This window comes from Lepus europaeus, chromosome X (assembly GCF_033115175.1).
Source record: "Lepus europaeus isolate LE1 chromosome X, mLepTim1.pri, whole genome shotgun sequence".
Lineage (NCBI taxonomy): Eukaryota > Metazoa > Chordata > Mammalia > Lagomorpha > Leporidae > Lepus > Lepus europaeus.
This window is the reverse complement of record NC_084850.1, coordinates 87,489,577-87,516,298: the sequence shown is the minus strand read 5'-3', so window position 1 is coordinate 87,516,298 and position 26,722 is coordinate 87,489,577. Positions and strand designations below refer to the sequence as shown.

Sequence of the window (26,722 nt, the reverse complement as noted above, 5' to 3'; positions counted from 1 at the left end):
CTGCACTTTGACTCGGGGTTGTCCCCTGGCCCCTGCTTCTGCCCAATGTCAGACCGAAAGGAGGGGGCGGTGCACATCAGGGAAAAGGGTCAGGGAAAAGGGCAATTTCAAGATGTTCTTTGGCATGGGGGAAGGGTTTCCAGGATCATGGAGGAGTAGAGCAGCTTCCTTTGGGGCCAGAAGGGCTGGAAAGCCCAAGTTCCCAGTTCCTGTTTTCAGGAATGCAAAAGAGAAAAAAAAGAGTTAGGCTCAGACTGATAGATGAGGGTCAGGCAAATATCCTGGGGCACAGTCTCAGTGGCCTTTTTCAAAGCCTGAACCATTCCAGAAGACCAGGGCTTGCGAGGGAATTGGAAGTCTGGGTGGAACAACAGGTCTGAAAAGGATCTGGTGAGTGCTCTTGGACACTTAACCCCAGAAGTGTCTGGCTGATCCTTCCAACTCAACCCTAAAGCTCCTAATTCTTTTTTTAATTTATTTTATTTCTTTGAAAGAGTTACAGAGAGAGGTAGAGCCAGAGAGAAAGAGAGAGAGAGAGAGGTCTTCCATTCTGCTGGTTCACTCCCCAAATGGCTGCCATGGCCAGAGCTGAGCTGATCTGAATCCAGGAGCCAGGAGCTTCTTCTGGGTCTCCCATGCGGGTGCAGGAGCCCAAGGACTTGGGCCATCCTCCACTGCTTTCCCAGGCCCTGGTAGAGAGCTGCATTGGAAGTGGAGCAGCTGGGATTCAAACCGGCACCCATATGGGATGCCGGCACTGCAGACGGCAGCTTTACCTGCTGCGCCACAGCGCTGGCCCCAGGATCCTAATTCTTGAATGAATCACCAGCTACCCAGCCACTCAAGCAAGAATGATGGGCGTCACGTGGACTCCGCCATCTTCTCATTTGTTGCCATTTGATCACTAAATTGTGCCCATGAGGCCTCTTTGTAATGTCTCCTAAATCCCTCCTTCTTTGCCCACACTACAGTACCTCCATCCAGGCCCATAGCAGCTCTGGTGTAGATGGTTGCCGGTGTCTCCTCACTGGTCTCCTTGCCATTGTGCCTTTCATTCCAGTTCACCTGCTATACAGAGTTCTCTGTTTAAAAGAATCTGGTTATGCTCCGAAAACTGTTGATTCTTCCCTACCTTTGGTCAAGGACAACTTTGTATTGGCAGTCAAGGTCCTTCACAACTTCAATCACCTGTCTTTGTTCATCTCCTAGCACATTCTCACATTTCTGAGCCCTACAGGGCAACTCACCATTTCCTGGACACACAGTGAGCCCTTGTCCAGGACATACTATTGGGTGTGTCTTTGCCAGGCCCCCTTCTGGACCTGCCAAGTCATCCTTTGTACGCCCTTCCCGTGTTGTCTGTTTCTCTGTTATACCACATCGCACTGTTCCTCACTGGCCTCTTTTCTTCCCTGAAACTTCTGTTTCATGAGCTCTTGGTGTAAGGTGGCAGCAGCTTGACTGTCCCCTGTATTCTCCCTGAATTAAGCCCAGGGCTTCACATAAACAATGAACCTGCCAAAGACCATCTTTGATTTTTGATAGCACAGCAAAAGAACTTCTGGTAACCAGACTGGTGACTTTGTCTTCTCAGTGTACCTTCTTTCCTATCATTGCAGCTCTAAACCAGCCACGACGGCTTGGTACAGAGCTCCAGTCTCCAGCTGACTAAACGTTTTGGGACAGAACTTTGAGGAGCCAGTATTTCCAACCGATGGTGTAGATCCATGTAAAACACGTATCCAACAAAGCCTTGAAACTCGGAGACTGCCCTCTATCTCTCAAGGCAGGAAGAGTACTTGAGGACAATATCAAGCATCCCTTGCATCCCCAGGGATACCCTGGGCGGGGGGAGGGGAGGACAGAGTTGATGAGCATTTCATTCCTGTTTCATTCATCCAGATCTATTTGACCTTCAGGAAGTTCCATGAAATGTTGTCTGTAGACTGGAGTCTGCCCCATAAAAGTCAACGTTGCTGATCCCAGCTTGAATCCAGTGTTCCATGGCTAACAGGCTCCCTTTTATACCATTCTTGCTACTGGCCCACTTGACCTCTGACTAAATTCTCCAGGTAGGGTGAGACTTCCTTTTTCATTCCCCACGTGGTTAAGAGTTCTTTGTACTGAGTCAAAAGTTGCCTTCTATCCAGGGGTCCTGCTTTCACTCTTTGGCATCTCCTTGGAATAGTGTGTTCCTTTTCCCTAGGTCCAATCTGCTGGCTTTTAGAATTTCTGAAGTCTGGGAGATGGATCTTTCAGCTCATACATGCTGATGCTGTCATGGCAGTTGGGAAAACTGAAGCCCCAAGGAGAGTAAGTGATCCACAGCACAGCACTGTAGCTAGTCAGTGGCAAAACTGAGACTGGAACCCAATACCCTACTCATCTATATTGTCTTCCTCAGCCTCTGTCCTTCCCCAGAGCAAACCTCTCTGGCTCCTAAAATCATCTCTCCCAGTCCTGATGACTTTTCTCCAAACTTACTCCCAGTTGACAGTACGCCCTGGCTAAACAGCAGCAGCTGACCTTGTGAAAGCTTCCTGGCTCCCATGTATTGCTCTGCCCCAGGGAAAAAGGCCAAGGCAAAGAGGGGCAAACCGGCATCAGAAACAGAGGCGACCCCTCACCACAGCCTGATAGCCATTCCTCACCTCTTCCTCATCTTTCCATGGGCCGACATTCCATTCCAACAGCCCTCCCCACGTGGCAGGGCAGTCAAAGGGCAGCTTTCAGTGGCCCCTTCTCACCTGTTTGCTTCGGGGGTCCTGCTGTGTGACCTTCCCCATCCCAAATCCAGGAACAGGAAGAGTTGGTTTGCTTTGCGTTTTGAGGAGAAAAATGAAAACATAGGAAGCCGGGCTTTGGAGACCAGAGGCCTCCGACTTCTGTGTCCATTTGCCCCTGGAGCAGGATATTTCAGGGAATACATTCCACAGGGGAAGGGAACGGCCTCCGTTATTAAAAACAAAACACAAAGCCCTTCAAGTTTATAAAGAGAAAAAGGCTAAAAGGAGGCTCTGAAGGAGGGGAAAGGCAGTCATTTTGGAATTTCTAGCCCTTCCCTGCCCCCATCCGCAGCTACTTGGGGCTGTCATACTTTGATCTTACTGCTGTTATCATCACATCTGGTCCCCGGAGATGTTCTGTTCCCTTTAACCTTTGACCTAAGAGAAAGTCCAAACCCTTTGTTTCCTCAAGGATCACCAAAGTAGGTTGGCATTCAGAATCTTCCTTTAAAACCAAGAAAAAAAAACAGACGTAAATTAATTACAGAACACACAAATAGTGGAACATGAAGCTTTTTATGCTTCTTGTTTTAAGAAAACCAGCAAAAGGGGCTGGTGCTGTGGCGCAGTAGGTTAATCCTCCGCCTGTGGCGCCGGCATCCCATATGGGCACCGGTTCTAGTCCCGGCTGCTCCACTTCCGATCCAGCTCTCTACTATGGCCTGGGAAAGCAGTAGAAGATGGCCCAAGTCCTTGGGCCCTTGCACCCACGTGGGAGACACGGAAGAAGCTCCTGGCTCCTGGCTTCAGATTGGCACAGCTTCGGCCATTGCAGCCATCTGGGGAGTGAACCAGCAGAAGGAAGACCTTTCTCTCTGTCTCTCCCTCTCATTGTCTGTAACTCTACCTCTCAAATAAATAAATATATAAACTCTTAAAAAACACAAGCAAAAGCAAGGAAGTGCTTTATCAGTCCCCAACTGTCTCCCAGGATAATGAGTTCATCATCTCTAATGAACTGCTTTGAGCTTGTCTCACTTTCTCCCCCTCTTAGCTCTCTCTCTCTACAAAGGTTAATTGCCATCTTGTTTCCCCTACCACTGTTACTAAAAAGGCCAATGCTAAAAGTCTTTCACTGGGGATGGGGGGAGCCTTCCAGAATGTTTTAGGGTCCTTTTCAGTTCTGTTTTCTGCACTGGGCAACATGGCTAATTCACAGCTGGTTGTCAGGAAGGAGTGTGGATCATTTTTGAGTGTCAGAGAAATGTGTAGCCTTGCAAGGAAACCAGCTGTGTCCATATCTACAGGTATGCATGACCATGTATCACATGTGTACCACACATTCACACACACACACACACACACACAACCTATCTTTGCCACAAATATTGCTTTTGCAGTATAACAAGACCTTCCCCACACAGAAACATACCACTGCCTCCTTAGGGTCAGAGGTAAGCAGAACCTCTTGCTTTTTGGAATGGCCTGTTTTTCCTAAAAGATATGGGGGGGGGCAAATAATCATTTTGGTACTTTAAAAAATATAGATCACGGTTGGAATAGACTGAAAAATTCACATGAATTTGTAAGATACAAGTGGAAACTTCAAAGAGATTTCTCACTTGTGACTAGTTGTGTGGGATTCTCCTCCAGCTCTTAGGCGGGAATGAATTCATTCTGTTCAGCCATTTGGGAGTACTTTGATGCCAGAGAGTGAGAAGCCCTATCTGAAATGGTGGATCCCTCAAGGGTAGAAATTTTTGCTTCATTTCTCTCTGTAAACCCACACTGAATACACAGCCAGAGAGGCGGGGTGGGGGTGCTTGGAAACTATTTGCTTGCTCCATCCATCCATCCACCCACCCACCTATCTATCCATTCATTCATCCATCATCCATCTATCTGTACATCCTTGCCAAGAAATAAGAAAAGTAATCTTAGGGTGGGAAAAAGAATTTAGTTTCTGGAGGATTCAGACGGCCCTGCGCTTGAATTCCAACTCTGCCATTTATTAGCTGTGTGCTTAACTATCCAAGCCTCAGTTTTCTCAGTGTTAAAAGGAGAAGCCAAATAGACAACCTCTGGGTTGCTGTGTGGCCTAAGTGTAATATTGAGAGTAAGAGTCCTCTGTAACAGGCGTGGGAAACCTTTTTATTTCTGCCAAGGGCCATTTGGATATTTATAACATCATTTGTGGGCCATACAAAATGATCAACTTAAAAATTTGCCTGCTACAGATTGATTGATTTTGAGTCCCACCTGTGGTTGCCTTGGCCGGGCCAGACCAAATGATTTCACAGGCCTTATGCAGCCCGCGGGCTGGACGTTCCCCACCTAGCTAAGCTCACAGGCAACACACACATTATAATTATGAAATGATTATAAAATGATCACCATGACTAGCCCAGGCAGCAGGGTGGGGAGGTGGGTTTTGTCCAGTCCAGAAATCTGACCTGAGACTAAGGAAGCAGAAGGTGAGACCTCAGGAATGAGCCCTGGGGCTCCAGGATGGGGAGGGCTCCAGGGCCCCACCCCCACTTCAGGAAGGCAGTGCACCCGGCCAGAGGGGGAACTACGGAGCAGAGTGATGGAAGGATCACATGAGCCTCGTACACCACAGATCTCCAACGACCAGACGTGCTTTCCTTCTCATATCTGCCAATGAGCCCCTTGGGGGCTAAAGTACAACCAGGCATGATGTGTTGACCTTGGACAAGTCTCTTCTCTGTGGGCCCTGACTGCCTCGTTATTTAAATGATAGAATTGAATTGGGTGGTCTCTAAGGCCCTCCAAGATGTTGCACGTTGTGTTTCTATGACCCTTAATTGGAAAGGAATTCGGCTTTCATTTTCCAAAATATGTGACCCATCTGATCATCTGAGAGTTTCGCACTAAATCCTGGACGCTGGTGACAAACAGTTAAAAGCAGCTGGGACAAGAGGTGCCTGGCTGGGTACGCCTTCTGTTTATAAGTCAGCTGATCCCTGTGGCTCCTTCTGCCCTTGTCTGGCTGAACAGGCCCAGCTGGACATCTCCAGAGCAAGCTGAGATCAGTACCTGTGAGGGGTGTGTGGAGAAAGCAGATGTTTCCCAAAGCCTGGGCTCTGGCCCAGGTACCTCACAATATAAAATGAGGAAAGGGAAGAAAACAGGAAATCCTACCCACTGCATGCACCCAATTGTTCAGGAAGAATGCCTTCTAGACAGGCCCGTTGTCTCGGAAGGCAGCAACAGCTGCTGACTTGGAATGGCTGACTTCTGCAGACTCTGGGATTCTCGGATTCCGCCCCCCCCCCCCTTCCCAGTCTGTTGAGACCTTTGCCATTCTTCGAAGCTCAGCTCAAATACTGACCCCTCCCTCTTGCAAATCCCCAGCATACTGAGTCTCTGTCTTAGAGCATGGATCATGTTCTGCCTTATGTTTGAGCTATTTCCTTTCACATGTGGATTGAAAATAAAGTACATGTTCTGAGTAAAGACTTTCAACCTGTATATTTGGATATAAGACCAAGAGCCAAAGTCCCATAACCCCTCACTCCCATTTTGCAGAGTTAACCACTACTCAGAGGTTATTTTGGTAACTTTCCAGAAACCTATGGTCTCCACGCTATTGAAATGCAAGGGCATGATGTGTCGGGCACAGCAGTGGCTGTGGCGTCTAGACATTTGGCTTTGAGTCTCAGCTCTCCATTTGCTGCGCAGATCAGCTTGGGTGAATTCTGTCTCCTCTTTGACCCTGAGTCCTCTGCTCTGTGAGTGAGATAAGTTCCCCTCCTGCTATTATTTCACAAGTTATTGCAAGGGCCAAGTGAGACAAGAGATGAACATGCCTGAAAGACGGCAGGGGGCACCCTATTTATCTCCAGGTTTGCCTGTGCATCTTGACTGTTAGTGGGTTGAAACGGGAACCTCAGTCCAACTGGAGCTATGTCCCTAACACTACTGGTTGTGATGACTTGTCTAGGACAGGCAGGTGGCGAGGCTGGGAGATAAGGAACTGACTCCCTGGGGTTGTACGACACCTAGAGGTGTTGTGTTCTGCTCCTGCCTGGTTTTGGGCACATAGCTCCCTGACCTTTCTTGGAAGCCAGACTCAGCTGAACAAACCATTTTTCTGAAGTTACTTGCCTTGCAAAAATGCTGTTCCTCTACCCAGTGGGCCTTGGCCCAGCCTCCTTGCCCCAGTGCACTTTTGTTACTTTGAAAATTCCTCAACTCTTGCTTCCACCCTCTAAATCCCTCAGCTCCTGATGCTTCCAATTCTGGCCCAATTAATGCTTTAAAATTGCCCTGCCTCCTCCTCCCCAACCCCACCTCCAAAGCTTACTTCTATATGAAATGGAAAGAAATGACCAAGACGATTCAATTTCTCTAAGTGGACCAGACAGAAGACGGTTGGGAATTAGAGCTGGAGCATTCTTCAGATATTATTTAGTACCCAACTCCATCACTCCCCTTTGACCTGAGACAGGGAAACCGAGACTCAAAAAAGGGAAGAGACATGCCCAGGAAATTAGTGGCTCTGGCAGTCAAGTGAAGGGGGAAGGGGCAAGCCTATGGGTCGAAGGGGTTAAAGTTGAGGGAACTAGCCTGGAGAAGGTGGGTGGGACTCCAGAAGAGATGGCCATGGCCAGAGAAGGGAAGGTCAATCAGGGAAGCAGTTGGGACCAGCTGCAAAGATTCCCCTAGAAAGTGGAAATGGAAGAACTGTGAAGAGTGTGATTTAGCAAGCTATTATGAGACTTGCTGAGCATGGAGAGGGAGGAGTGAGGAAGAAAAAGATACAGGGAAGGGAAGGCTAAACCAAGCCAATGTTGATTCAGAGTGATTGGACCAGTAGAGGTTAAAAGAACACAAATAAAAAGTGTTGGCCGGCGCCGTAGCTTAACAGGCTAATCCTCTGCCTTGCGGCACCGGCACATCGGGTTCTAGTCCCGGTCGGGGCGCCGGATTCTGTCCCGGTTGCCCCTCTTCCAGGCCAGCTCTCTGCTATGGCCCGGGAAGGCAGTGGAGGATGGCCCAAGTCCTTGGGCCCTGCACCCGCATGGGAGACCAGGAGAGGCGCTTGGCTCCTGGCTTCAGATCGGCGAGATGCGCCGACCGCAGCAGCCATTGGGGGGTGAACCAACGGCAAAAAAGAAGACCTTTCTCTCTGTCTCTCTCACTATCCACTCTGCCTGTCAAAAAAAAAAAAGTGTCATAACCTATTTGGGGCTTCCAGCACCTTATAAGTTCCTACCAGAGCTGCTGCCTGATTTCTGCTAGGCTCCGAGCATGCGAGACAGTGCTTAATTTATTTTAAGGTCAGAGTTACACAGAAAGAGGAGAGGCAGGGAGAGAGAGAGAGGTCTTCCATCCGCTGATTCACTCCCAATTGGCCACAACGGCCAGAGCTGAGCCGATCTGAAGCCAGGAGCCAGGAGCTTCTTCCGGGTCTCCCACATGCATGCAGGGGCCCAAGGACTTACGCCATCTCCTACTGCTTTCCCAGGCCACAGCAGAGAGCTGGATGGGAAGTGGAGCAGCCGGGTCTCGAATCGGCGTCCATATGGAATGCCAGTACTGCAGGTGGCTGCTTTACTTGCTAAGCCACAGCGCCGGCCCCAGTGCTTAATTTCTGAGCAAACTCAGCACTTTCCACTTTTCCCTCCCCAGGCTACCTCCTCCACAGTCATGATCAGATTTCGGTCACAGTCACATAACGAGGTGGACTCAGGTCATTTTCCAGATAACAGGAGATAAAATAATTTCCCAGGGAGAAACAACAGCAACCAGCATGTCTTGATGTTGAGAAGCAAGACAGGTACTGACAGAATGAAGAGCCTGGAGCTCAAATTCCAGTTGCAGCCCTTATTAGCTGTATGATCTTGGATAAGTTGCCAAACTTCCCTGTCCCTCCGTGTCTTTATCTATGCAACAAGGTTAATCATAGTGCCTTTCTGAGAAGGTGGCGAAGGATCAAACAAGTACAGCTTTTGAACAAGGCCTACCTAGCACATGGTGTTCAAAAACGGTAGCTATTATTGTTATCATGATTGTTGTGGGCTGAGTGCTATTGTACGCGCTTACTGTATGCACTTATTGTACGCACTTATTTTATCCTATGTGATGACCCTTCAGAAGGTAACTGAGTCTCAGGTGCAAGATGAACATATTTAGCCTGTAAGATTTATTTATTTGAAAGAGTTACAGAGAGGCGGGTGGGGGGGGGGGGGAGAAGGAGGTCTTCCATCTGCTGCTTCACTCCCCAATTGCCCAATTGTCTGCAATGGCTGGAGCTGCACTGACCCAAAGCCAGGAGCCAGGAGCCTCTCCCAGGTCTCCCATGCGAGTGCAGGGGCCCAAGGACTTCAGCCATCTTCTACTGCTTTCCTAGGCCACAGCAGAGAGCTGGATCGGAAGTGAGCAGCTGGGACTTGAACCAGCGCCCATATGGGATGCCAGCACTGCAGGCAATAGCTTTACCTGCTATGCCACAGCCCCAGCCCCATAGCCCATTGGCTTTTAAAATGTTCTTAGGTGCAAACTCCATCCTCCTCCTCTCCTAAAATGGAATCTTATATAAAACCCCAATGTATAAAACATAAAAGCAGCATGGCTCTGATGGAAGCAAAGTAGGATAGAAGTAGGGTCCTGGAGTCTCCTGACTCAGTTTTCCTTGTTTTTCACTCCCCCAGCATCCCCATGGTAGACCTTGAGGCTCCTTCCAGGCCACTGATCTAGTTCAGCCAAAACCTCTTTGCTCTGATGAAGACACTGTAACCCTGAGAGGGCACAACACATGTCCGAGGTTCCATAGCAAGTCAAAGGCAGAGTGGGATATGGGTTGGCACCGCCATGCATGGTGCACAGCAACTCAAAGAGAACACAGAACATCCAAGGCTTGGCCCCAGCTGAGCTAGGAAAGGACAGTGAGCAGGAGGGAAGGGAGCTCCCTGACTGGACATGCATCCTGCTAGGGCCACCCAGACTTCAAGACCATAGACGAGGCCTCATCTCCATGGGACCTCTCACTGCCCAGAGTTTGGGGTTCTGTTGTGGCAAAGGATATAGTCTCATCTCCCTTAGATCTCCAGGGTACCAGGATGCAGCTGACTTGGGCCTCCATGTCATCATCCAGGCCTTCTGAGTGTGCTCTTGGCCCAAGCTGGGATTTTCACAAGGATCCATCTTTCTCCTCCAGGGTTCCGGGACAGCAATGTGGGGAAGAAGGGGAGGCCTTGGCACTCTGCCCTTTTCACAGCTTATGTGTGGACGTGTCCCTCTCTGTTCAAGGGCTGCCCTCACTGTCAATGCTCTTTATCAAAGAACCTGTGCATTGCCAGCTTTTATTTCCAGGACTTCAGCATGGGTTGCCTGGGGAAGCCACATCGAGGAGAAATTGCAGGAGATAGTCCCCCAGAGAATTTTCACTGGCAACTTTGGGAATTTCTCTTGAATCCTCTTTTCTGACTTCATTTCTTGAGCCACTCAGGCTCCATGAAAGCCCTGAGGATGGTCTGCGCGGGGTCAGGCAGTGAGAGGGCAGAGCCTGGGTACAAGGGCCCTTTCTGGCCAAGCCTCAGGCTTCTCTGTCTAGGCCACTACAGGTAGACCAGATGTTTTCTGAGCACTCACGGCCTCCAGGGTGGGCTTGTGTGGAGGCCCTGACCACTCAGTGCTCTCTGTCACACACTGGCCTAGAATCCCAAGGGAGTTTTCCAGTGATGAACGCATACAAGGCCCCCCTGGCAAGAAGGGGATGCCGGGGGCACAGGACTGACCTCCAGGCTGCAAACTGCCACTCTGACACAAAAGGAGCTTTTGCTCTTGACAAGGCCAGTTGCTGGAGCAACTCTACTTCAAGAAAATTTAGGAAGAAAAAAAAAAGACAAATATATCTCAGTGCAAAAACACTGAAGTCTGTGCATAGCTTTTTCATAGCATTCTTTTTAAATAACAAAAAGATTTATTTATTTATTTATTTGAAAGGCAGAGTTATAGAGAGAGGGAGCAACAGGGAGTGGGAGGTCTTCCATCCGCTGGTTCATTCCCCAGATGGCTGCAATGGCAGGAGCTGGGCTGATCCGATGCCAGCAGCCAGAACTTCTTCTGGGTCTTCCACATGGGTGCAGGGGCCCAAGGACTTGGGCTATTTTCTGCTGCTTTCCCAGATGAATTAGCAGGCAGCTGGATCAGAAAAGGAGCAGCTGGGACTCGAACCGGTGCCCATATGGGATACCAATGCCGCAGGTGGCACCTTTACCTGCTACTCCACGGGGCCGGCCCCCATAGTATACATTTTTCATGAGCTTTTTGAACTACCCTCATATATGTGGCTACCCTTCTAACAATCCTTCAAAGACTTGGCTGCAAAGGCATAGGAATTGTCCTGCTCATTTTAAAGAAACCCAGAAAAGGCTAATGATTGGGCTCTAGTGAGAGACACAGCAAGAAAGAGACAGGCGAAGAGCTGTGACTTGGGGCCTTCCATTAGAAAGCTGCAGCTCACTGCTCACAGCAGCACTCCTGCCGCCATTCCAGCTGTGCCTGGGCCATTGTCCACTTACCAAGTCCCCTCAGATCCATTATCTTCATGCTTGCAGGGCATACAAAATATTTCCATTTTCCAGCTGAAGACACTGAGGCTCAGCAACTGGCCGAAGGTAAGCCAGCTGCTGAATAAGAGAGCCAGGAGCTGAGACCAGCGTTGTGGCCACATTCCCCTTTACTTTTCCATGCAGCGGGCGCAGGATAGAACGACTTCATTGAAGCCTGTTTCTTGAAGACGGAAGGCAACACACCCCAACCCCCAGCGGAACATCTAAGCCCTCCTCTCTTTCCCGCATGAGCCTCTGAATCAGGGTGCCTTTGAGGGGGAGACAGAGAAGCCAGTGAGCTTGGTTTCCCAGCACAGACCCAGAGCCGCTGGCTCCCGCGGCTCACTGGATGCCTTGTCAGCCTGAATGGCTTTGTGGTCAGGCTGCCAGGTTGGGTCCAGCCACACGGATGGCAGGATGGCAGGCCAGTTTCTCTCTCTTCCTCTCTGACCGCTGTGATCGCACTTTATGTGCCTTCACCTCAATGACATTGGGGAAGGGAACCCCCAAATCTCTCAACCGCCGTTGACTTAGGTCAAGGCTGCTTCTGGGTTCCTTGCTCCCCCACCCAACCACCCACTCACTATTCATCCAATCTTTTAACAAATATTCTCTGAATACCAACTCTGTGCTAAACCCCTTCCTGAGCAATGGAAAGGCTATGAATACTGAAACACAGTCCTGGCCCTCAAATAATTCTAAACTCAACATAGAGTGATTGTTGGGGTAGCTGAGCTGGAGAATCATCCAGAAAGGGACATGCTTTCTGCTATTGATGTGAGGTGCTAAAAGGATATGTAGGAGTTCGCAAAGCACAGCTGATAGGGCAAATAAAAGCTCTTGTGTCTCAGTTTCTCGTCTGTAAAATGGGATAATAATAGTACCTACAAGATTTCTGTAAGGTCTTTGTGAAAATATGCAAAGAACATAGAATGTTGCCAGTCATACTGAAGGCACCATATAAGTGTTTACAAAAAAAAAAAAAAAAAAAAGGAATTAGGGATGAGCATTCCTGGGAATGCCAGCTGCCTCAGCGGGGCGAACTTGTATAGCTCTCTGAACGCCAACCTTGGAAGTGTGGACTTTCCATCTAGGTGATGGACAGCTACTACTGAAGCTGGACCTTGGCCACAGAGAATGGCAGAGGACTCCAGGCGCAGAGAGTGGCTGTCTCCATTAGCCCAACGGGTGCTAGGCCCAAAAGACTGTCACCAGTCAGGAAAAAAAAAATCAGTTGCTAAATATGAATGAAGGACCTGCTCTGTGCATGTCCCAGTCCTGGGCTTAGCTTTGATCTGGGGTGGAGAGAGAAACCCCTGTCCTCAGGAATGGCTCATCTAGTTGGAATAAGGCCCATTTCTGCCGAGAGTCAAAGCAATGATCCTAGAGGGAAGAAGTGGAGGGAGGGAGGTAAGAGGAACTCTCACGTGGCCAGACAGTTAGCAGCTGAGGTTGACGGTGCCAACAGAGGCGACTGTGGCAAATCACTTATGTTCTCTGCAGTTTCCCATTGGAAAATGGAGGCAGTGATATAATTCGACCTTTCTGGAGCCAGTGTTGTGACACAGTAGATCAAGCCACCACTGGCAATGTCAACATCCGATATAGGTCCCAGTTTGAGTCCTGGCTGCTCCACTTCAATCCAGCTCCTTGCTCATGCACCTGGGAAGTCAGCAGAAGATGATCCAAGTACTTGGGCCCCTGCCACCCACCTGGGAGACCCAGATGGAGTTCCAGGCTCCTGACTTCATCTTGGCCCACTGTGGGTTGTCGCTGGCATTTGTAGAGTGAGGAGTGAGCCAGTGGATAGAAAACTGTCTTTCTCCTTCTCTCTGTCTCTCCCTGCCCTTCCCCCCTACCCCTGCTGGCTCCCTCTGTAACCCTGCTTTCAAATAAATAAAATAAATCCTAAAAAAAAAAGAAAAAAGAGACAAGGTAAGTAAATGCCTAATTCCAGAACAGGACAGCATGTAACAAGTGCCCTAAGAACACTGTCCCCAAAATAATAATAATTCAGCCTCCTTATAGAGTTGTTGTGATGATTATATGATATGGACAAAGTGCTGAGAATGTTGGTTTATGTGGCCAGGGCTCCGCGAACTTCAGTTATTGTCGGTGGCTAAGGGCTCTCCTTGTGCTGGGATCTGGAAGCCCTGAAGTACAAGGCAGTGGTCCCGAAGCATCTAAATGCACCGGACCCACGAGGCTCATCTTCCTGAAATGGCAGCTTTCCTCAAAGGCTTCAAGAAGAAACACAGCAATTTGTCTTGAAAGCATAGGGGACACACGCCGAAGTTAACTGGAAAATTTAAGTGGAATTTAAGATAAGACCAGAGACTTCAAAGACATTCCCTGCTAGGAGTGGAGGCTTCAGGTTACATCTTCAGCTTTCCTCACATTCTTGCCCCTCACATTCTTCAGCCCTGAGGCTATCTGAACACAAAAGTTATAGCAACACAGCCACTATTATACTGGAGGTTCAGGATTCAAATTCTACCACTGCCGTGTTTGAGATACTGTGAACTTAGCAAGTTATAGTCCCTTCCTCACTCCTCAGTTTCTCCACCTAGAAAAATAGAGGTGATAATGATGACCACAATAAGAGGGAACTTCAAAATGTTTGTGGAAATGAGAATTTAAAGTGAACTTTGCTTTGATGCCCCCAAAGTCTGGAAGCCACACACATGAGAGCTCTTGAAGAAGTCCACGAAAACGTGAATGATGGCAAATCTGTGAATAGATTTCAAAAATATTTTTGCACTGGAGTGCGTGCTGTGGTGCAACAGGTAAAGCTGCTGCTTGGTGTGCCCGCATCCCAGATGGGAGTGCGGGATTGAATCCTGGCTACTCTGTTTCTAATTCAGCTTCCTGCTAATGCATCCTGGGGGCAGCAGAGGATGGCTCAAGTGCTTGGGTCTTTGCCACACACATGAGAGACCTGGGTGGAGTTCCAGGCTCCTGGTTTCAGCCTGGCCCAGCCCTGGCTGTTGCAGGCATTTGTGGAGTGAACCAACAAATAGAAGATGGCAGGGTTCTCTCTTTCTCTCCTTCCTTCTCTCCCTTCCAAATACATGAAAATGAACTTAAAAAAATCCTTTTGCACCAAAACAAACTTATCTTTTTAAAAATCTGTACTTATTTTTTTTAAAAAAGATCTATTTATTTATTTGAAAGGCAGGGTGAGACACATGCACACACGCACGCACACACACATACACAGATTTTCCATTTGCTGGTTCACTCCTCAAATAGCTGTGACAGCCAGGGCTGGGCCAGGCTGAAGCTAGTGAAGTGGGAGAGGTGGGGTCTAATTTCATTCCAGGTTCTTGCTTTCTACTTAGAGAAGCATTCTAAGTACAGGCACATATATGGTGCACAAAGTAGCAAAGATTATTTAAAAGGTAAGGAAACACACACACACACAGGCATAGGGCATAGGTGAGGAGTGGCAGGAAGGGAAGGAGAAAGAGAGAAAGAGAGAGAGAGAGAGAGAGAGAGAACCTCAGCACCTCCTCTAGTCCTCTTTATTTGCAAAGAGAGCGAATCCTTCCCAGTTGTTGGTCTCTTTTATGGGGGTGGTTACATGGCACCTCCTTTCCCAGGTCTCAGGTGAAGGGAGATCCATCCTGGGAAGGGTAAAGCTTGACTGACACGTAGGTGGGTAGGATTACATAGGGTGGGAGTCGCAGGGGGAGGGAGGGAGGTGGTGGTGTGGCTGTAATCTAGCTACCTACGTCCCATATCACTAGGAGCCAGGAACTCCATCCAGGTCTCCGACATGGGTGGCAGGGACCCAAGTCCTTGGGCCATCTTTCAGAGATTTCCCAGGAGCTTTAGCAGGAAGCTGGAACAGAAGCAGAGCAGCCAGGACCCAAACCAGCAATCTGATATGAGATGCCAGTATTGTTGGGTGCAGCTTAATTCACTACACCACAACGCAGGCCAATCGTTACTTATTTGAGATGCAGAGAGATAGACAGACAAGCTTATCTTTTAGTTCCATTTTTCACCAACTTGTTAAAGAATCCTCCTTTGCCTGCTTTAGAGGACAGTGATAAATAAATTACTCCTTGAAAAGCAGTTAGAACCACACTAGACGTGATAGCTAGTGCTCAATACACCTTAGCTTTTACCGAATCCATTCTGGCAGTTCCCATAGCAACACTGTTAGCCAGGTGTCATCCTGTCCATTTTATGGGGCAGGTTCTTGAAGTTGTAAGAGGTTAGGTAAGAGCGCCCCCCTCCCCCGCCTTTGCTAACAGCAGGCCTTCTTTGCAGTGGGGGAGACCAAGAGACTTCTAAGGTCTCTTCCAGCTCTCAGGTTCCGTGATTCAAGTGTATCCTTGGAGCCTTTTCACATCACTCTTCTGGCTGGGGCTGAAGCAGCAGAACTCAGGAAATAGGGGAGGGACTGGCCAAGGAGGGAGAAGCCTTAGCTGGGTAGGAAATGGCCGCTGCCGCTGAGGGGCTGCGTCCTGCACTCCCGCCCCAGCAGAGAGCAAAGGAGCAACGCCTCTGCCTGCAGGAAGCTGACTGGGGCCTCCCTTCCCTAAAGGGGGAAGCCGTCCCTGTGGAAACTCGGAGGCCAAAGGGTCGGCAGCACCAAGCTGGGTACAGACAAGGGCATCCCAAGAGGTTGTTGCAAGCAGCTGGGCTAGTCCAGAACAGCGACTGCCGATTTATGATCTGTGGGAGGAGAGAACAGAAAGGATTCCATAAACTACAATGGCTCAGCGCAGGAGCAGCAGACTCACAGCTGTCTTGGTTCAGAAAGGACTCACTCTGTGACCTTGGCCCAATGCTCATCTCCATATGAAGGCTTCAGTCCATAACCGGGATGGTTCCCAAAAAGTTCATGGAAAATGCCTGTTATAAAAAATGTTGCAGGGATTTCAAAAATCGGGGGATCCCCAAAGAAGCTTATCTTTTAATTCTATTTTCCACAAAGTTTTTGTAGGGCTCCCTGCTGTCTCCCCCCCCCCCCCCCAGCATCTGCTATGGGCCAGCACTGCCCTGGGGACGGGGGGAGTGAATAGCATGGAGATGAAAATGTTAACTTCTAACTCCCTTCCAGCTGTGACACGGAGTGTATGGACCATGGGTGCAAATCGTATGCAAATCGGCACAGATCAACAGCAAAGGACTCTTCCTTTTCCTAGCTTATCCCTCCACAAACAGGATTGCTTAGCCCTGGATTAGAGGCACATCAAAAACAGGAGTGGAGCGGCAATGGCTGGGTCGGGGAGCTGGTAACTCTTGGCCTACCCTCTTCAGTAAATAAACTTAGTCAGGCCCTCCCACCATCCCCAGATCAGCTAATCTGAGTTTGCTTACTGCAGGTTGGGGGTGGGGGTGGGGGTAGAGGAAGGGTTATGTATGTTAGAGTCCGGCAGGTCCTTGGCATTCTTGGATCTCCGTTTTTTCACCTGTCGCATGAGGACTGCTGGCACTTCCGGAGATTCTTGGTACTAGAAGGCTTTCAAGGTATCCTTGTCAGAATCCAGTGGGTCCCACGGCTCTGCCCAGCTAGTCAGCCAAAGAGGGCTGAGGAGCACGTGAAGAACAAAATGGTGCAAGCAACTAAGCAGTGAGCCAGTCCGCCCAAGAGGGCAGCTGCCAGGACCCCCGCTCCATGTGGAAATGACACCAGCTCTTCCTCACGGTCAGATGTTGTAGGTGCATAAGCTGAACCCCACCCGCCCCCGGACTGCCTCACATTGTGGGGGTAACAGCGGGAAACAGGGAGATCAGTGGTGAGACGCCTCTCAAATAGAAGGCAAGGGCAGAAAACGCAAGAACGTGACCTCAATCCCCTGACCGGAGACCCAAAGGCGAGAGGGCGGCACAGTGGTGGAGCAGAGTGAGGCCAGTCAAGAGAGCCAGCCAGCCAGCCAGCCAGCCAAACTTGTCTTTTCATTCCATTTCCCACCAACTTTGTAAAGAGCCCTGCTATGCCAGAGTGCTGGTGGTGGTGGAATTTTCTAGTCACTACTGAGGGGGCGGGGCCCCCACAGCCGTCATTCACTAAGCTCCTCCCTCAGCCCCGGTCCTGGCTTTCCTGTCTGCGGCTCAGTCCCGGTGCAGCCACCCCGAGGCGCCAATTCCGCGACTGGCGCGCGCGCGCTTGCGGGTTCCGCAGCCGCCCGGCGCGGCGCGGCGCCCCCGGACGCATGGCTGAGGCGCGGGGCTGGGGGCCAGCCTTGCGGCTTTCAAAGCCTCGGACGTGGACGCCCTGGGGTGTGAAGGGCACCCGCTGGGAGCCACCGCGCTGGAGACCAGGTGACTAGCGCCCCGCAGAGCTGGCGGGGCGCTCAGAGCTGGGCTGCCTCTTTCGCTGAGAACCTCCCCCGTCCAGCGGCCCCGCGCCGGCTGCGCGAGGCTCCTGGCCCTGTCGCCTCTGCCTCTGGTTCCAGTTCCCTTTTCATCTAAAAGCCCGCTCTTGGCTGGAGTGCCCCCTTTTTGAGCTTTCTAATCCTGCATGTCTGCTTTCTTCTGACTCCCGTCCCATATGTCCCAGCTGTCCTGGGCTCTTCGCTGTCCGCCTCCGTGTCCAACTTCAGCTCAAAAAGAACACCACGGTACTCACTGACACCTAATAGGCAGTTGCTAAAAAGTAGGGGCTTTAACCCGCATTCTTCCGGCGGCTTTCTTTGTCTCTGCCTCTGGCGTCTGCCTGGCCATCCTCTTGCCTGTCTTCCTGTCCCGCTGTGTGTCTGACCCTCGGCTTATTTTTCCTTCATCACACGTTGTCTTTTTGTCCCTCTAGCACTTTGAGGATCTCCATATCCTTGAGTCTTACCACCTAGAAAGTAGTTCCCACCGACCACTGGTAGCGGGCTACTTCACCTGTCATTGTGCATGGCAGCCTTGAAGGCTGCCCGGTAACCCAGGAGGCATCTTCGTGGTCAGCCCCCATTGCCCCAACCTCCATGCCAAGAATGCCGTGGACTCCAAGGGAACTCTCAAAGTCTCTGGCATTGGAGCTCTTTAGCAATTGAGAAACTGTCCATCTCTTTGAGCACTTCACAAGATTTTCACGTACAGACCGCTACTTTTCACCCGCAATTCTCTCTTGCTCTCACTCAAATAGCAGGAAGGAAAGAACAGCCCGGCTTGGTTTTCTCAGCACAGATTTGTCGTGGGACTTGGAATGAGAAGGGACTCCAAGACCCTCTGGTCAGACTCTCTGATTCCGGTAGGAACACTGCAGTCCAGAGAGGGCAAGACTCTCCCCCAGGTCACACAGCTCCTCAGGGTAGAAGTCAGAGTAGCCGTGCTCCAGCCTCTGCCCCAGGAGCCACTTTGGGCAAGGGGGCATCAAGTCCTGCCCACCCTGGGAGCCTTGCTGGCCCTCGTCCCTGTCCCGCAGGAACTGCCATGCCGGCCTGCCGGCCTGGGAATGGGCATTCTCAGTCTGGGGTTGCCATCCCTCCTCACCCCCAGCCTGGGAGCCCCAGGAAGACAGGGACCGCAGCTGCTGGGCCAGTGTGCCCCAGCCTCCACCCCTACGCCTTGCCAGGGCCTGGCACGGACAAGGGCTGTGTGTCCAGGTTCTCTGTGTGCAGGGAAGCCCCAGGCCTGGCCGAGGGTGGCGTCAGACTGGTACTTGGGGCAAATGTCTGATGTGCACACGTGTGGAGGGCACGGGAGGGAGACTGCATGGGGGAGGACCCGCTGGGAGGAGCAGGGGTCGCAGGGCCGAGCAGTGGAGCCCAGATCCCTGTGCAGAGGGGCCCGGACCCCAGCACACTCCGCGCACCCCTGGGGTGGCCTCCTGAGTCCTCTGAGGGCTGCCGTCCAGGGCCTGCGGAGGGAGGGTGTCGGCCAGGAATGAGGCCGGGGCGGCCTGACTGGAGACAGCTCAGCCATGGACGCCCATGGTCGCAGGGCAGGGCTGCACCAGCCCGGGAGAGGGCCCCGGACAGCTCCTCCCCTCCCCCAGCAGCGTCCCCGCTGAGGGCACCAGGTCTGCTTGGGCCCTGGTGACGCGCTGGTGGCAGAAGGCGCAGCCTGCGTGCCTGCGGGAACACAGAGCCGTCCTCTGCCCTCCTCGGGCTCCTCCTGGGCTCCAGGGCTTTGTCCCCGGAGCCGCAGTCCCGCTGGGACCCGGGAAGGACCTCAGGCGAGGGGGCAGGCTGCTGAGGTCCTTATAGGGGCTCGGGGGCCGCGCACCACTGGGGACAGAGACCAGGACTGCAGCCTCTGGGCCGGCTCGGCCTCAGCCCCTTCCTCCTGCCTGCCTCTCCCCGCAGCCGCTCACCCTTCCTTTCCCCATGGTCCTCGGCTCTTCCCGCGCAGGCCCCAAGAGGACCCTTCTGCCACCTCCAGCCCAGTCCTCTGCACCAGCCCCAGGGATAGGGGGCGTCGGGAGTCCCAGCCCCAGGGGCAGACATGGAGAAGACCTCAGAGGCAGAGAATGTTCTGGAAAGAAGGGGCCCCTGGACCCAGGGCCAGCCCTTGCTGTCCCACATAGGAAAGTGGCCCTGCCAGGGAGGGGCAGTGGAAGGCTGAGGCAGGACCAGGCAGCGGGGAGGGCAGGGGGCTGCAGGGAGGGTCCTGCCTCCGCGGCTTTAGGAGTTGGGGGTGAGGGGTGCAGGGCAAGGCTGGGGGCGGGGTTAGCCTCGGGCTTGCCCTTGCTCATCTGCCCTCCACACAGTGTGACCTTCCTGTAAAGGACAGGACAGGGCGGGGCGGCGCGGTGCACATCCTGCTCTGGGGGCCCGTGCTGGGCGACCCCACGGATTGGCCTGGAGGCGCTGGTGGGGGCCTCTGGCCCTTTGAGTGCCCGCAGAGAGCCAGGCAGGGGCCCCTCCTGAGTGTGGCAGGGGGCCCCACGCAGCGTCGTGGCCGTGGGCTCTGCTGCACGCCTGTCGGGGGTAGGGGGGCTGCTCTCTGCTCAGGCTCACCCCTGCCTGCCGTTTGTTGGAGTTTGGAGGGGCCGACTGTAGGCTCTTGGGTGTGGGAGCGAACCGGGCCTGGGGTGTCTGCCTCCAGCAGCCCAGACCCAGAGCCTGCAGGAGCCGGGAGCTGCCCAGTGCTGGCAGAGGGCTGGAGGGCAGCCCCAGGAGGTGAGGAGAACCCTGACAGCCCCTGGCCTGGACCCAGCTGGGCCAGGGCTCCAGCTTCCCCAATTCAGGTGTTCTCTGGGCGGGCATGGGCTGCCCGGGGGGCTGTTGGCCTGGGCTGGGGGCAATCTGTGTGTCCTATCCGGATAGAGCCCTGTCCCCCACCCCCACTTGCCAATGCACAATGAGGTGCCTGTGTCCCCTCTTCTGTGCCGGCCCCTCCCTCCGCAGCCCCATCCCCAGAGCTCTGCCTGCTGGGTCTGCCTGCTCTTAGTGCAAATCCCACTGCCATGGCCATGGCAGCTCAGGAATCTGTGTTATGAATCGTGACTACTATCCCATGTTGCAGTAGCCTGTCAATAGCTCTCTTTCACTAGGCTGGGTGGGGGCCTGCAGCTCCCCGTCAGCCAGCCTTCCCCCTTCCTGGCCTGCCCTGGTGGGCTTTGATGAGGCGTGCAAGAATGTGTGTACCAGAGTGTCAGTGTGTGCGAGGGCCCTGGTGGTCATGTGCTGGGTGGGGCTGATCCGAGTGTAGTTCATTTTCCCCCTCAGAGCTCCTGCTCCCTGTCTACACTGCCTGACCCAGTCCCCCCTGAGATAATTTGCTGTTGCTCCTTCCTCTGCCTTGGAAAAGAGTAGGCTCTGTTTGGTTCCTTCCTGACCCTGAGGCTCAGCCCTTCCCGCACAGGGCGTGGCCTTGCCTGTGACAGCCTCAGGAGCTCTGGCTCGCAGGCAGGGAAGGAGGGCTGTGGGGACTATGGTGGGTGCACAGCTAGGCTCAGGGCAGTGGGACATGGAGTTGGGCTTTGCCACCGCCTAGAGGACAGGGGCGGATTGGCCCTGTGCAACCCCTGAGCTCTGCTGCTCCTTCTGTCTTCCCAGGGCTCTCTCCTGCTGCTTCTCTCCATTGCCCACTGGGCCTGAGGCTCCAGTCCCACTTCATGGGTGTAGAGACTAATGGTAGATCGGCACAATGTCGCCTTCTGAGTGACAACAGCCAGAAAGTGGTAGAGCTGCCGTGAGCACCCAGCTCCCTCACTTTCTAGTTCTGAGCTTTCTCCACCATTGCTCAGTGACTCTGTCACTTGGGAGCCGTGACTGTGCTGGCCACCACGCTAAGAGTTTATGTAGCCATGTAAGATCAGTGTCTTGATGATCATCAGCGATTTGCAGATGGGGAAACTGAGGCACCGAGTCACACAGCTGGAGCTGGGGTTTATACTCTAAGCCTTCTGGCTCCAGAGTCCATTACACTCCCTCCTGTGTGTGACCACTGGGCCTGAGGTGGTGAGCAAACGAGGGAAGCTGCATGCCGTAGGCATAGAAGCACACCTACGCACACACAGTCCTTTTTTTTGCGGGCCCTCAGCCTGCATCATGCACTGTACAGTTTGCTGCCCAATGACAGAGCTTGCATCCAGGGTTGCAGTGGCAGTGGTGAGAGTGGAGGCTTGTGGGAAAAGGGAAGCCAATGACTTAAAGCTTCCAGATGAGCCACTCAGGGTGCAGCTCACAGAAAAACCTGGGAAAAGATACAGTTTCCTCACTCCTTAAGGGTGCTATGTGTATTACTGAGTATCTGTTCTATAGAAGACTGGCTTAAGCTGAGGGCGGGGAACAGGGCCTTGGCATGAGCATAGGGGATGAGCTATCTTCGTCTTTCAGAAGCTCATGGGATAAACGAAGGAGATAAACAAAAGGCCCAAAGAAATAGTTCTGACATGGTTTGGACCACTTCAAAATGTCACAGTGTACATGGCAAATATTAGAGTTACAGCTTTCCCTGAATGTTGTTGTTTCCTCAGTCATTAAACAAATGTTTTTGTGGAGCACTTACTCCATCCCAGGCACTGGGAAGCTTTCATTGTAATTTTTTATAGTTAGTTGCCTTTTTTGTAGTCTTATGGTTTGATTTTTTAACAACTGGTATCTTGGAACCTATCATATCTGATTTAGTTGGATATAGCTACTAAAAGTAAGTTGTTGGGCTTTCTCATTATTCTTGTGATTGCAATCTCTTCATGGTTGTCGCTTAAACATCTTTCAGCATGCATTCATTATTTCGTAGTAATGTGTACACTTTACTAAGAAACCATTGTGGGCACTGTGCTTCATGTCATGGGGTGAATGGAATTGGCTCTGACATGGTTCTTGCCCTTTGGGAAATGGTAGGATCATTGTAGGACCCCCATTTTTTATAGCTTCTCTAGTGTTGTGTACAAGCAAGAACTAGGAAACTTAGGGATGCATACAATGGTCACAACCCAGCCTCCAGAGGGAGGTCTTATCCCTTCTCACCTGTCATAAGGATTTCCGAGTCTGGGTAGTATTTTGTTTCTGGGAGTGAGCCTATGCGTGTAGGCCTCATTCACACCCAAGACACACAGGGACATGGCTCACTTGAAACAAAGTGCCAGAGGATACCAGCTGGAGGCCTGCAGTTGAGAGGAAAGGAGAGGTTCCCACTGGCCAGAGCTTCACCTCATGGTTGCTCTTCTGATTCTCCTGGGGGCCAGCTGGGAAAGAAGCTGGAGGACTTTCCATTTGACCTCATAGACTGAGAGTTGGACAGGCAGGGGCCTCCTGGAGCCAGGCTAGGTCTGGTTTTGTCATTGCCTCGGGTGGCCCTTGGAGAGTTTTTGTCCTGAAGAGCAGGTATTTTTGCTCTTATGTGTGTTGGATACTCTAGCTTCTTAGATGAACAGTTTTTGCATTCTAGGAACTCCCACTTCATTTCTCCCATCTGTTCAGTATCGAGAAAAGAGCTGGGGTGTAGGTATTGGCCATGCCACAGATTTGTTGGGTAGCCTGGAGGGAGTCAGCTTTCCTTTTTTTCTGTATTCATTAATGTGGGCAGTTGTGGCTGGACTGCCTGAGGTGTTGGGACGTTGTGCTGGGAGCTGTGCAAAAAAAGACAACGTAGAGGCCAAATCATAGCACTGTTTCTTACTGAACTTGAATGGATTTTCTTGCAACACTTGCTGTGAGAGCAACTCTTGGAAGCCCTCTTCTGCTGTGATTAATGCTGCTTCCCCACGTTTTCCATGTATGAGGTAGACTCTGCAAGACGGGGACAGAGGGTTTGGGGTCCTGGGAAAGTTGCAGAATGCTAGGGCCTTGACAAGGGGGGGGGGGGGGAATGGCAACTTCCCTGTCAAATAACAAATGACCCGGTTCTCTCTTTATTGGAGAAGTCACCTAAGTTGTGTCTTCTGGACTGCCCATAAATCATCCTGAGTTAGTCGCTGAGCCCTCTCGCGCACATGGCAAATGTATTTAAAGTCCCCACACTGTGCCAGACAAATTCAGAACTCAATAAATATTAGTCCGTGTGCCTGGCCAACTCGCTCCTTCAGCCCCAGTCGTTGGCTCTGGGCTTGGGCTCCTCCCTTCCATCGGTGTGACCTGAGGGAAAAGGCAGCAGCTTGGAGATTGGAGGAGCCGGCAGGCAGAGCCCCGCCCGCTCCGAGTTGGGCGGCTTTCTGGGGAGGCCAGTGGGCCGGACTGGACCCTCATTGGTCGACGGTCCTGTAGGTGGGCGGGGCATCCTTACAGCCCTGTCCGCAGACGCTCCCTCCCCACCTGCGAGGCGAGCGGACTCGGGTTGACAAGGCTAAGCAGCAGCGGCAGCTGCTCCTCTGGCTGGCCCCGCTACCCTCGCCAGACCCCAGGCTCCGCGCGTGCCCCGGATGGAGTAGTACCGTCTGCGCTCGCCACACGCCCGCTTGCCGCTGTGTGGTGACCCGAACCCGAAAGGGTGGACGCGGCCTCCAGGTAAGAGTTGGGGCGACGACAGAAGGGAGACCCAGCCGGGCAGGGCTCCCGGGCTCTCTGGACCCGCTTCGCCTCTCTGGCGCGCTGGAGCCGGGTTCCTCTCCTAGCGATTCCGCTGGGCGACGGATAGAGGAGACCTTAAGGAAGCGATCAGAGCCACCTCCGCCCCCTGAGCGCGCTGGCTGCAATTCTTCGGGCCGTGTGGCCGGGTCACGCTACTTTTCCTACCCTCTCCTCCTTCCTGTGCTTTCGAGGGCATTTTCAGGAAGCCCGGGTCGGGTTGTGTGGGCTTTCCCGTCGGCTGCTGCCTCACTGCTTTCCTTTCTGAGAAATGTGTAGCACTTTCCTGGTGTTGAGGCACCTGCGAAAATCTCCGGCTAAGTGGGAGCTTTCAACGGCTCAGTTTCCATATGAAGTCGGTATGGTTTGCATTAGAGAACATCTGAAGAAGTAAAAAACGCCTTCTGGTGGAAATTTTTGGGATTTCCCAGTTAGATGGTTTGGGGTTCTATCGCTGTCTCTTCTTCCAACACTTGTTAAAGTCGAGAGCTGCATTACAATTTAGGAAACTGGGGTTCAGTCAGTTCATGTGTCCTTAGGCAGGTCATGCCACTGTGGGCCATGCTGTTTTCAACTGCACCTAGGCGGCAGCTGGATTTCCATATCTGAAGAGTCCAGTCTCCTGTGCCTTAACATCTGGTGCCTTAGTGCCCCGGGCCAGGCTCCTAACTGGCAGATAAAGGGTTGTCTCTGAACCGCTTGGCGCGACAGGAGCTATGCAGATGGAGAGTGTTGTGGTGATTATGCAGCTAAGCCAGCTGGAAAACCAGTGTGTATGTGGTGGTGGTGTGGGGCCGGGGGAGGAGCAAGACAGCGGCCAGACTGACGGTGGAGAGGGGTGGGAGTTTTCTTCCAGAGCCTGGGGCCCCAGAGACTGGGGACTGCAAACACTGAGCTGGCTTGGAACCTGTGCTCATCCCCAAGTCCTGGAGCCCTGGCTTGTCTGAGTCCCCCTCAGAGCACCCAATGCTGACAGAGAGGAGATGGAAGGTAATGAATCACACCCAGGGCTATTTTCAAACCCTGACTCTTCCTGTGCCACCAACTCCCGCCCCCACTTGAGAGGTTCCTGTGCCCCCCCCGCCCCACCCAGTCTGTATCCTTACTGTTTTCCACCTCACTTTCATCTTCCTGGAATGAAAGAAGGACAGCTCTTGTGTGGGGCCAGGAGCACAGGCAGCCTTCGTAGAGGAGAAGGCTACTACAGGTGGTTCCTCCATGGAAGAGTGGCGGGGAGGGGAGTGTTTGTGCGGGGGTGGGACATTCTCAGCTGGTCCTTGTTTCAGAGATTTTGCCATTTGTCCCCGTTCTGGGTTTTTGATTGGGGATTTCTGCTCAGGAGGCCTCCATAGTTAGGGCTAGGAAACACCACACTGGACAGAGTCTGGTCTCCCCTGTTCTCCTGCCTTCTTTCCACACCTTAAGCAACTCTAGGAGCAGTATGCTAAACCTCTCTGTGCAGCTGTGGCTCCCCTCCCCCATCTGGAGAGGGGAGGCTGCCAGGAGATGATACCTGGAAGTGTTTAGACCAAGAAGAGGGACCGAAGGGGTGAAAAGGGGCTGTGTACCCTGTGTGAGTCTTGGGGGTGAGAACAGTGACTCTTGCAAGGAGGATGGCAGAGTCTTCGTTCTTAAAACTCCTGAGTTGGAGCAGACGAGCAAAACAAAGTAGTGTACAACGAAGCAGCACCAAGACACCTGAACTTCGATCCTCTTTGTCTCGAAGTTTTAAAATTCAATTCCTGGCCCTATGGATTGGACAGGGGGAGCAACCTGGGGCTAGGTATAGGAACAGGGACACGGAAGCAAGAAGGTCACGAAGGGCAGAGGAGGATGGTGTCTAACCGGCAGGCTGTTCTGGCTGGTGCTTTTCTTCTAGGAGACTCCTAGTTCTCCTTCCCCCGGCCATGGAGAGTGCGGGTTCAACAGATGGCAGGTTTCCCAAAGGCAAGCTGTGCCTTCACCTCCTCGGGAAAGGTGGGGCAAGAGGACTCTGGCTGGAAGAAGGAGTTTCCTTTGGCTGGAATAGAAGACAGAGAACCTTCTCCTTGGGCTTCCAGTTTGCGTAGGTTCAAAAATCATATCCCTTGGCCCTGAGAAGGCTTTTCGGCAAATAAAATAGGGATCAGGGATGCCAGGTTTTTAGGATGGGATGGTTGAAGTCTGGGTATTCTTCTCCATGCCACAACTGTAAATGGGGTAGTTGAGTACTGGGCTGGGTACACAGTTAAAGTCTAAAGTATTGAATTTGTGACTCAGGGTCTTGTGTGTGTGTGTGTACATGCACACATGTTCATGTGTGTACACACGTGTGCCAGGGGAGAGTGCTAGTAGGTCTGAATCGTTGGATGGGAGGCTCTACAGCACTGTGTTTGTGGGTGGAACTTCCTTTTGTGCAGCCACGCATGCTGAGCAGTTGTTGTTCCTGTTTACCTCACGGACATGCAGCAATTATAGAACTGGATGTTAAGTTCCTTAGGAGCTCAGGGTGGCATGGAGCAAAGCACAGGGGATTGGG

At 52.1% G+C, this 26,722-nt stretch overlaps 1 protein-coding gene across 5 annotated transcripts in view; it reads left to right on the top strand.

The window, feature by feature from the left end:
• The window catches only part of STARD8 (StAR related lipid transfer domain containing 8), a 77,936-nt gene that overhangs the window by 20,110 nt on the left and 31,104 nt on the right, over positions 1 to 26,722 (top strand). The window contains exon 1 of one of the 5 annotated variants that reach the window (XM_062183668.1): positions 17,552 to 17,584. The exons of 2 other annotated variants lie outside the window; for them this stretch is intronic. The gene's annotated coding sequence lies outside the window, so the exon portion shown is untranslated. Of the gene's footprint in view, positions 1 to 17,551; positions 17,585 to 23,987; positions 24,145 to 26,722 lie in introns of those variants that run through there. 2 more of the 5 variants (XM_062183666.1, XM_062183670.1) reach the window with 2 other exon arrangements.